The 11,763-nt window shown below is 40.1% G+C and overlaps 1 pseudogene; it reads right to left on the bottom strand.

Moving 5' to 3' along the window:
* Positions 1–2,421: 2,421 nt before the first annotated feature.
* Positions 2,422–3,107, bottom strand: LOC102812600 (annotated as a pseudogene).
* Positions 3,108–11,763: the final 8,656 nt, after the last annotated feature.

Raw genomic sequence — 11,763 nt, 5'->3', positions numbered from 1 at the left:
CAAGAACATCTGTGGGTTTGAACTGCTGACCTTTTGGTTCGTAGCCCAGTGCTTGTTCTACAGCACCACACCAGAAGTCCTTAGCTTAGTAGTTGTTGTTGTTGTTGTTAAGTACCGTCAGGTCAGTTCCAACCCATAGCCCTTTATAGTGTTTCTGAGGAAGAGCTGGTGAATTTGAACCACTGACCTTGCAGTTCAAACCAATCTTGCAATTGAGTGTTTACCCTGCAGCACCACACCAGGACTCTTTTAGGCTTGTTGTTGTTAAGTGCCTTAGGTTAATTGTTGTAAGTGCCATCAAGTCGGTTCTGGCCCAGATCAACTCTGTGTAGGGTTTCCGAGGAGCGGCTGGTGAGCTTGAACCGCTGACCTTGCAGTTCAAACAATGTTGCAGTCCAGCACATTAACCTGCAGCATCACACCAGGACTCCCCTTAGATTAGTTGTTGTTGTTGTTGGTAAGTGCCGTCGAGTCGATTCCAAACCATAGTGACCCTTATAGGGTTTCCAAGGAGCAGCTGGTGAGCTTGAACCACTGACCTTGCAGTTCAAACGGCTTTGCAGTCTGGCACATTAACCCACAGCGCCACACCAGGGAATGCAAATCATTTGTGTCCTCTAACAACCTGTATTCTTTTATATACCTCATCAATTTCAGAGTATTTCCTTGCTTTCTGACACAACAAATTTATTAGTTCTCACTGTATTTTCTTTCTGCCCTAGGCAGAGAAATTCTAGTTCTTTTTAGTAGAAAATAGTAAGAATTTAGATCAGAGCACTTGATGTGCTTATTTCTCTTGGGAGTCATTTCTTCTAATACCTTTCAGTGGATAAAGTACAAAGGAAAGTAAATATTGCTACAAGACCCTAGAGACATTTATTAAACAAAAATCTCAAATGTGAAGCTATTGTTTCTCAACATATCCTCATATAGGTCTATTTACTTCTTTTTTCAATAAATTAAAGGATTTAATATCAACACACATGAAACAAAATCAACAGTCATTTGTAATACGCTGCTAGAATTCCGGCAACCAGTTTATGAATTACTGATCCGAGGAATCTCAATGGCAAATTTAGAACTTCCTTAAGAGAACTCTGAACTGAGATAGTGCTTTAGTTCCAACGTTCTATATCTTAGGGGCGGGTTGATGAGGACCAAAAAACTATTCCAGTGAATTTTAACACTCAAATATGATCAAATATGTCATCAAATCTAATGAAAATTTAGAGTGGGGACCACTGGTGACAATGAGACCTGAGCCAGGCTTTCAAGGTTGAGATTTGGTCGACCAGGAGGATGGCTTCAGACAGAAGGAAAAGACTCAGTTAAGATAACCCAAGGGGCCTTTTGCTTATGGATTAGAACAACAGGAGCCAAAAAGAAAACAAGCTTAGATATACATTGAACAGCATGATGTACTTGAAATGACTGGTAATCCCCAATTTATGATGTTTTCTAGATATGAAGAACAGCACTGACTACCATCTATTTTTTTGTACTTCTTAAACATTAAGAATACTATGTTGCAGCATGTAAATTTATTGATGTTATCATTCTCAGATGTTCTATGTTGTGATTTGAAAAGATAAAGATAATAAGTCAATAATCACACATAACCCACAAAAATGAGATTTTCAACTCCCAAAAGAACCCCATCATAAATTGAATACCACGTGTATTCTAGAACAAGATCCAGTCTGAAAATTCCTTTTAGATCATAATGTAAAGATCCAAGATTTGCCTTAGTCCTGCTGAGGACAGTTCCTTTTCGTTATGTTCAGGCATCACTACTATATTGTTGTTAAGTGCCTTCAAGTCAGTTCCAACTCATAGCAACCCTGTATAGGGTTTCCAAGGAGCAGTTGGTGGTTTTGAACTATCGACCCTATGGTTCACAGTCCAGCACTGATCCTACAGTACCACACTAGGTGTCCTACATTGTAAAACTTTAGAAACAGAGTCACTTTTTTAAAAGCCCAACTACCTCTTATGGATAATGAAGAGTTCTTAGTTCAAGTATTTAATGAGGTTAAGACCACTGGAGCATCAAATTGGCTTTTGGGGTTTGCTTATCAAGTATTCATGAGAACATGGTAAGGACAAAGAAACAGCTTCCTTCATAATTGTTAAGTTCTTTCTCAGAGGTTGTTCAGACTTTTCTAGGTTAAATACACAGGCAATAGTGCTGTTAAAAGGAGCTACTGGTTAAGCCAGATTGGAAGAAAATGTAAAAGGACTTGCTGTAAACTACAAGGTAAAATGTGATGCAAAAGAGACTAAGCCAAAGTTGAGTGTGATTACCACCTTGAATCTCCTACTTCATCATGAATGCAATTCACTTTGGGGAAAATAGGTTAATATCCCTCTCAGAAAAAAAAAAAAAAAAGCTTCTATTTTTCAGTCTCAAACAAACAGTGGTTATGAAGCCCACCAGACAACCTTCAGTCTGTCCCAAACTGCAGAGAGGGAATCTAGGGCAGACTGGACATCAAGGATGGTGAATTGATAGTCCTTGTCTACCTCAACGCCAATGTAGTAGTCAACGACATACCTCACTTCTGACCCACAGCGGTGAACGATCCAATCATGCCTGTCAAAAGGCAACTCATAACCCCTCCAGGAACGGGGAACGGATTTTTGTCTTTGATGAATATTCTTTCGTTTTAACCCTGAACCAAATCAATGGTGGACCACAAGGACATTGTGTGGTGTGAAGGGCTTCCCACTTCAGTTTCTTTCCAAGCCTGTTCCTTATTCAGATTATGAATTTGAATGTTATTATACATATCTTTCTGACTAATATCCTTATTTTCCCATATCCACCCTTTCTTTAACATTCATTACAAAGCACCTGCCCTGACAGGTACACCCACTTTCTCCAGGAATCTGCTCTCAGAGTCCTGGCTGGCAGTCCACAGAGGAAAGGACTGGTTGGAGGCTGGCATGTGATTGGGTGGTGGCATTAGATTAGAAAGATCTAGGATATTCTTATTCTCAGATGCCTGCTCCTGGTGGAAGGGCACAGTATGTCTGCTGTCACAGTGGCGTCTGATGGTCGTATGGTCACTGGACAATCTCCCATCTTCCCTTCCTGCGTTAGACATCCTGAGGGCGGAGATGCTATCTGACAATCTGGAGCACTGGTGGTGAACCACAACAGCAAGAATAGATGCAGACAAACCCAGGGCTGGAATCACCATGCTGATTCCAAACAATTCTAACACTTCCTCTGGGCTGCTCCAGACAGCCACCCCAGCCTTTAACCAACACCCAGAGCAACAGTGACCCACCACTGCCACCTTCTCCTTGCCTGTCGCTTTGAATTTCAAGGTCAGCGGTTCAAACTCACAAGCTGCTCCTCAGAAACTCTATAGAGGGTCGCTATGAGTTGGAACCAACTTGACGGCATTTAACAACAACAACAACAAGGAGACTAAGACAAATATATTATTGAAAGAACTTGTTTTCAGTCATCCAGTGATAACAGAGACTTATTTAAACATGTTTCATTTATAATAAATCCGTGCATGTATTACCCTAAAGCTTGGGCCTGGTTCCTTGGAGCAATTAAATCCGATTAACAAACACTTGAGATAAACAGAGAAAAGTTTTGTGATCTGGACACTAGGACACCCATAGCAAGGAGGCTGCTTTTAGTAGTGTCCAGTGACCATTTCTGCATTCCTGGTGTGGCCCTGTAAGATAATGCGCTGGACTGCAAAATCGGTTTGAACCGCAAGGTCGGCAGTTCAAGCCCACCAGCTGCTCCTTGGAGACCCTACAGGGTCACTATGGTTCAGAACCAATTTGACAGTACTTAGCAACAGTGACAATTTCTTATTGGCAATATTTATACCGGTTTTAACCATGTTAATTAGTACACCGTGCATTTACAGTAATTCATGATGTGGTTGCAGTGTTCTGATAAACACATGATTAAATCCCTGTGCCTGTTTGCTGAGAGGACTTGATGGACTGGACTTCAAATAGAAAAGGGCTCTGGGAGAGTAATGGTTACAAATTGGGCTGCTATAGCAGTTCGAAACTACCAGCCGTTCTGCAGGAGAAAGATGAGACTTTCTGCTTGCATAAAGATTTACAGCCTCGGAAACCCTGTGCAGGGTCGCTATGAGTCGGAACTGACTCCATGGTACTTAACAACAACATATATAAAGGATGTATCAGAAACAGCACCATCTCTCACACATTGCCTCCTCCTGTTTCTGAAGTTCAAGTCCCAGGTCAGGCTTGCTGTTTTTGTGAAGTGCCTTTGAGTCAGTACCGACTCATAGCAATCCTGTATAGGGTTTCCAAGGAGTAGCTGGTGAGCCTGAACCGCTGACCTTATGGTTCAAAGTCCAGTGCTGACCCTACAGTGCCACACCAGTTTTATACAATCTCTTTTCTGCTTTCACCTGGAACTCTAGGTGAATCAATTCCCGCCAACACACTGTTCGGAAATAAATTCCTGGTGTGGCGCTGTGGGCTAATGCGTCAGACTGCAAAGTCGTTTGAACTGCAAATTTGGTGGTTTAAGCTCACCAGCTGCTCCTTGGAAACCCTATACAGGGTCACTATAGGTTGGAATCGGCTCGATGGAACTTAACAGCAACAAAAATCACGTGAATAATGGCCATAAATCAAATTTAGTCCCCAGGCTGTGGGGTAAGTCGTTGGAATGATCTACTTCCTAGAGCGAGGAAATAAGGACATGAGTTTTCCTTTCCTACCTCCACCTCACCAACTCCTTCCCAGACTCGCGATCATGTGGTCCGTGCTCACAAACGTACTGGATTCCCTCCTTTCCTGTAATTTCTATAAATGGCAAAACTCCACCATTACCCTAAGCTCACCAGCCTGTGCTGACCTACATATAATATTAAGTAATATACAGGGAGCTCCAGTGTTTCAAGTATTGTTGTTAAGTGCCGTTGAGTTGGTACTGACTTATAGTGATCCTTGTATAGGGTTTCCAAGGAGCGGCTGGTGAGCTTGAACCACCGGCCTTGTAGTTCAAAACAACCTTGCAGTCCAGCGCATTAACCCACAGCACCATACCAGGACTCCATTAGGATTCCTTAGTATAAACAAAAATCTTTAGAATTTTGAAGTACGCATAAAATGGATGGTAGTGCTCCCACTTCAATGGGGACTGTGGCACTTCTGTGATAGAATTCTCAACTTTCATGCCAGGGAGCCAGGTTGAGTTCCCAACCTACAAACATCATGTGCTACCACCTCCCACCTGGCCGTGAAGGCTTGTGTATTGCTTTGATGCTGAGCAGGTCTCAGTGCAGCTTCCAGAGTAAAACACTAGGAAGAAATGCCTGGTGATCTATCTCTGAAAAACAGCCAGTGAAAATGAATGAATCTGCAAACAGGAGACCATAAGAACTGAATGGTGCCTGGCTACCGTTATATTTTCATCAAGGACTCAGTAAATGAGTTCTAATCAGAAAGGGGGAGCTCTGGTAGCGTAGTGGTTACGAATCGGGCTGCGAACCTTAAGTTCAGCGGTTCGAAACTACCAGCCACTCCGCGGGAGAAAGATGAGGTTTTCTACTCCCGTAAAGATTTACACCCTCGGAAACCCTGTACAGGGTCGCTATGGGTCGGAACCGACTCGACGGCACTTAACAACAACAACAACAATCAAAAAGGGAAATGTGGAGTAGAATTTCATTTCTTATAGAATCCTGACTCGTGGTGCCCACTGAAACTTGAGGAACTGCCAAATCTTTTGTTCTGAGAAAATTCTTGAGCCTTGAATTTGAACTATCATCTGGAGTCATTTCAAATTAACCACAGTTCAGTTGAGTTGGTACAGAATGTCCAACTTGACCAATTTAAAGAATTAATCCGTATCAGATCAAATTGAAAATAGTAACTCTGAAACATACATGAGTATGTTCCTCAATGTCTATCAATGGTGGAGACAAAATATGGGAGAGGTGGCAAAAATGGTGACACAACAGGAAGACTGTGACCAGGGTCATTAAACTGTACATGTAGAAATGGTCTGCTTCCTATAGTTTGACCAAAAATAAATATGTTTTTTTTTTTTTAAATCTCAAGTATAAAATCAATTGCACATTTCAAATTGAAATCAGAAGGTAATCTAATTCTCCTAAAAGGATGTTTTCTGTCTTTACTATTATAGACTCTTTGCATAAATTGTGAAAACATAGATTGTTTTATAATGAATGGTTCGTATTAAAAATACTAGTAGTATGAGTTTGGTTTAGTTCATAATTCTATTTTTAATTTGAAACCTTACTGCAATTTAAAACCTGCAATCATGCGCCCCTTAAAATCAGGATATTGGTAAGATTGCTTATGTTGAAGAGATGAAATATGAGACTGGGATTCAGGATCTGGAAGATACACTGCTTGTTATGTGTCCCCCTTTAAAAAGGATTTTATAGACACTGAGACACAGACCACAAAATTAAGCCTTCTACAATTTCTCCACCTTCATCCTTGAATACCCTTACCCAATCTGTGTCCTATCTTAACTTTGTTTATAGCCTGTTCTGGGGAGATGGAGGCCTGCAGCTCCCCAGCAGCGTTCTGTAAATACTTTTACCACCTGATTTCACTCTGCATGCCTTTCATACTTCGTTGTCTGGCTCCTGACATAACTAGGTAGACATTTTAATGACAAGTTTCCTAGTATTAAGTCTGTTGTCCTTGGTTACAAAATAATGATTTACCTTTTAGATACAATATATATGTATGCTCATTCATTCATTCATTCAACTAGTATTTATTGAGCACCAATTTGGGATACAACAATTCATGATAGAGTTGATATAGACAATTGTTTCTTATCATTTGCTATATTAATACCAAATAACACACATTCAGCTTTCTTTGTTGACAATTTCACATAAGTAAATGAACATTTTCCATCACTAACCTGTGTGTTGTATTGTAGTGGCTTGCACGTTGCTGTAATGCCATGCCACCGGTACTTTAAATATCAGCAAGGTCACCATGATGGACAGATTTCAGTAGAGCGTCCAGACTAAGACAGACTAGGAAGAAGGAGAGACAGACTGTTTCTGAATGTTTAGCCATGAAAACTTTACTAATAGCAATGGAACATTGTAACATATAGTGAGTGCCAAAACATTATGAATAGCACCAGGTTAGATATAGTGCTGTAAGATGAGACTCTAAGGTTGGAAGACACACAAAATACAACTAGGGAAGAGCTGCCTCCTCAAAGTAGAGTAGACTATGATGATGCAAATGGAGTCAAGCTTTCAGGATCTTTATTTGCTGATAGAGCACAATTCAAAATGAGTGGAAACCACCAAAAGCATCCATTTATAATTGGAACATGGAATGCATGACTATGAATCCAGCAAAAGGTCATTAAAAAGACAGGAGAGAAAGAAAAGACCAAAATGGATGTCAGAAGAGATTCTGAAACCTGCTCTCCAATGGGGAGATGCTAAAGCGAATAGAAGAAATGAGGAAGTCACGAAGCCAAAGAGTTGAATAGAAAATTTCAAAGGACAGCTTGAGAAGGCAAAGTCAAGTATTATAATGAAATGTAAAAAGACCTAAAGTTAGAAAACCAAAAGGGAAGAACATACTTAACATTTTACAAGCTGAAAGAATTTTTTGAAGAAAAAAATTGAAACTTCAGATTGCAATATTGAAGGATTCTATGGACAAAATATCGAATGATGCAGTAAGCATCAAAAGAAGATGGAAGGAATACAGTCACCATAACAAAAAGAAACGGTCAGTGTTCAGCCATATCAAGAGGTAATGGTAGCATATAATCAAGAACTGATGGTACTAAACGAAGAAGTCCAAGTTGAACTAAAGGCACTAGTGAAAAACAAAGCTCTGGGAATTAACAGAACACAGATTAAAGTCTTTCAACAAATTGATGCAGCACTGAAACACTCACTCATCTATGCCAAGAAATTTGGAAGACCTGACCAACTGATTAGAAGAGACCCATATTTGTGCCCATTCCAAAGAGAGGTGACCGAGGGGAATGTGGAAATCATTGAACAGTATTAATATGACATTCAAGTAAAATTTTGCTGAAGATAATTAAAAAACAGCTGCAACAGTGTATCTATAGAGAACTGTCAGAAATTCAAGCTGGATTCAGAAGAGGACATGGAATGAGGGATATCATTGTTGACATCAGATGGATCTTGGCTGAAAGCAGAAAATACCAGAAAGATGATTACTTGTGCTTTATTGACTATGCAAAAACATTCAACTGCATGGGTCATGACAAGCTATGGATATATTGCAGAGAATAGGTATTCCAGAACACTGAATTGTGCTCATGAGGAACCTGTGCATAGACCAAGAAACAATCACTAGAACAGAACAAAGAAATACAGCATGGTTTAAAATCAGGAAAGGTGTATGCTAGGGTTGTATTTTCTCACCATACTTATTCAATCTGTATGCTGAGCAAATAATCCAAGATGCTGGCTTATATGAAGAAAAGCATGGCATCAGGATTGGAAGAAGACTTACTAACAACCTGTGATATGCAGATGATACGACCTTTCTTGCTGAAAGCAAAGAGAACTTCAATTAGTTATTCATGAAGATCAAAGACCACAGCCTTCGGTATGGATTGCACCTCATTGTAAAGAAAATGAAAATCCTCACAACTGGACTAATAAATAACATCATGATAAATGGAGAAAAGATGGAAGTTGTCAACAACTTCATTTTGTTTATATCCACAATCAACACTCATGGAAGCAGCAGTCAAGAAATCAAACACGTATTGCATTAGGCAAATCTGCTGCACAAGACCTCTATAAAGTGTTGAAAAGCAAAGATGTCAGTTTGAGGCCTAAGGTGTGCCTGACTCAAGTATTTTCATAGTCTCATATGCATGTGAAAGTTGGACAATGAATAAGGATGCTTGTAGAAGAATTGATGTATTTGAGTTATGGTGCTGGAGGAGAATGTTGAAAGTGCCATGTACTGCCAGAAAAAAACAAATCTGTGTTGGAGGAAGTACAGCCAGAATGCTCCTTGAAAGCCAGAGTGGCAAGACTTCATCTCTCCTACTTCAGACATATTATCAAGAAGAGCTCTTTCCTGGAGAAGGACACCATGCTTGGTAAAGTGGAAGGTCAGCAAAAAAGACAAGCTGGACTGGCACAGTGGCAGCCACAATGGGCTCAAGCATAAGAATAATTATTGTGAGGATGGTACAGCACATAGCTGTGTTTTGTTCTGTTGTGCATAGCGTTGCTATGAGTCGGAACCTACGTGATGACACCTAACAACAATAACAAAAACTACAACAAATGAACATTTTGCCTTTTCTCCAGATGGGTTTATAATAATCACGTTAATTATGCTTCTGAAATTAGAGACCTGTGTTGAATTAATCATTTCATTGATTGAATGTTTTTTAATATTATGCAGAGTTCTGAGTTGGGTCTATAAACACATCTGCTTTTCGAAGACTCTAGGTAACACTGTGGACAACCCTCATCAGACCCACCCGTACCTTCACCTCCCATCTAAACAGCTGAGATTTGACAGTTCATCTGTATAACCATTCTCTTACAAGTACCCTCAGCTAATTTCTCCATCTCCCTCTCTTATATTCACCTGGAAAACTGCCAACCTAGGCTAACTCTAGGTAACTTTGGAGGAGAGGGCTGTGTTTGTAAACCTAAACATACACACATTCACACACACGCACAGTGAAACAGAGTGGTTCCTTTTAAATTCGTAATGACGAAGCTCACATGATTTTACCTACCACACCCCACAATTCTACTATATTTCCTTAGTACTTTTGTTTTCCTACTTTCTTAGATGACTATTTGATTCCCTCTTTTACTTTAAAAACATCCAATCCCCTTATTTTCAGCTGGTGACAGAATCCACACCATGTTGAGATAATAGAAGTATGAACTTTCTCATCTCAGCATTACCAAATCTCTAAGCCTTCGTGCCTCTGCCCCTGTTGTCTGTCTCTGTCCTTCTTCAGTGGCAGAGATGTCCCTGTTCCTGCACAGAAGACTTCCTGTCACTTCCTCCAATGTCTCCTCTCAGCAGCTGTCTCCCCTCTCTCTAGAACTCTCTCCCCACTTTCTCCCTCCTTCCCATCTGCATACACATATGCTCTCATACTCTTATGTCCTACTTTACAAAGGAAAGCCAGATATTCAGAGTAGCCAGTAGGAGAAATGAAGTCTTGACGCATACATACTAGAGTATGGATGGAACCTGAAGACAGTATGCTGAATAAAATAGATCAATCACAAACAGATAAAAATGATACAATCTCACTTACATAAAAAGTCAAGAAGAAGTAAATGTCTAAGTTCATTCATGATTACTAGGGAGGGAGGTAAAAAGGGTTAAACAATGATGGAAAGGAGCTCTGGTAGCGTAGTGGTTACAAATTGGGCTGCAAGGTCAACAGCTTGAAACTACCAGCTGCTCCAAGGGAGAAAGATGAAGCTTTCTGCTCCTGTAAAGATTTACAGCCTCGGAAACCCTGTTCAGGGTCGCTATGGGTTGGAACTGACTAGACAGCACTTCACAACAACAAACAATGATGGAAAAATGTAGGTTAGGGTTGTACAACCAATTATTTTCATTTCTGTCACCTGTAATAAATTGAATTTGTCAAAGTTGTGTGATAAATATATTTACAACAATGCCAAAAAAGAGAAAGTAATTGCTGAGACTGGTTTTGTACAACCAAACACTTTTTGGGATTTGGTTCCTTGGTCTGGAGGAAGATCATAATTTCACGGAACCATCCAGTTAACTGGCCTAATAATATTTTTAGTTTCTTTTGTATCTCCTAGTGTATTGCATAATGCCGCAAACTCATAAAACATAAAAGCTTCAAACTCACCAGTTGGTCTCTATTCACCGGGAACAACAGAGGAAGAAGGCAAACCAACAGTAAGACGAGTAAATGGAATGTGTGGCTAAATTGCCTCCAAGAACAACTGCCTCCTTTGCCATGAGACCAGAAGAACTGGATGGTGCCTGGCTGTCATCACTGAACATTTGATTAAATATTCCATAGAAAAATCCTTATCAAAGGGGGAGTAATGCAGAGCAGAATTTCAAAATCTATGGACTTTCTGGAGCCATGAAGGTTGGATGGATCCCTGAAACGATTGCCCTGAAATAACCTTTAAGCTTTAAACCCCAAATATTCCCTGAAGTGTTCTTAAAATGGAGCAATAGTTTAGTTTAAATATAAGAAAGGTCTGCCATGGGCATTATGCTTTTTGAAGAACTATCTGCAGGCATACCTCATTTTATTGTGCTTCGGTTTTTTGTGCTTTGCTGTATTACATGTTCTTCAAATTGGAAGTTTCTGGCAACCCTGCATTGAGAAATCTTTCGGAGTCATTTTTCCAATAGCGTGTGCTCACTGCAGGTCCTTGTGTCACCTTTTAGTAATTCTCACAATATTTCAAACTGTCATAATGCTACTGCATATTTAATAATCTACCTTGTTGTTGTGAAGTGCTGTTAAGTCGATTCCAACCCATAGCGACCCTGTATAGGGTTTCTGAGAAGCAGCTAGTGAGCTTGAACCACCGACCTTGAAGTTCAAATGGCTTTGCAGTCCAGCGCACTAACGCACAGCGCCACACCAGGACTCCTTAATAATCTATAGAATGGTACGAACATAACTTTTATATGTACTGGGAAACAAAAATATTGTGTGGTTTGCTTTATTGCAATATTCTGTTTATTGCAGTGGTCTGGATTCCT

This window comes from Chrysochloris asiatica, unplaced genomic scaffold (assembly GCF_000296735.1).
Source record: "Chrysochloris asiatica unplaced genomic scaffold, ChrAsi1.0 scaffold00022, whole genome shotgun sequence".
NCBI lineage: Eukaryota > Metazoa > Chordata > Mammalia > Afrosoricida > Chrysochloridae > Chrysochloris > Chrysochloris asiatica.
Note: the sequence above shows the minus strand (reverse complement) of the source record. Positions and strands in the feature narration are given on the sequence as shown.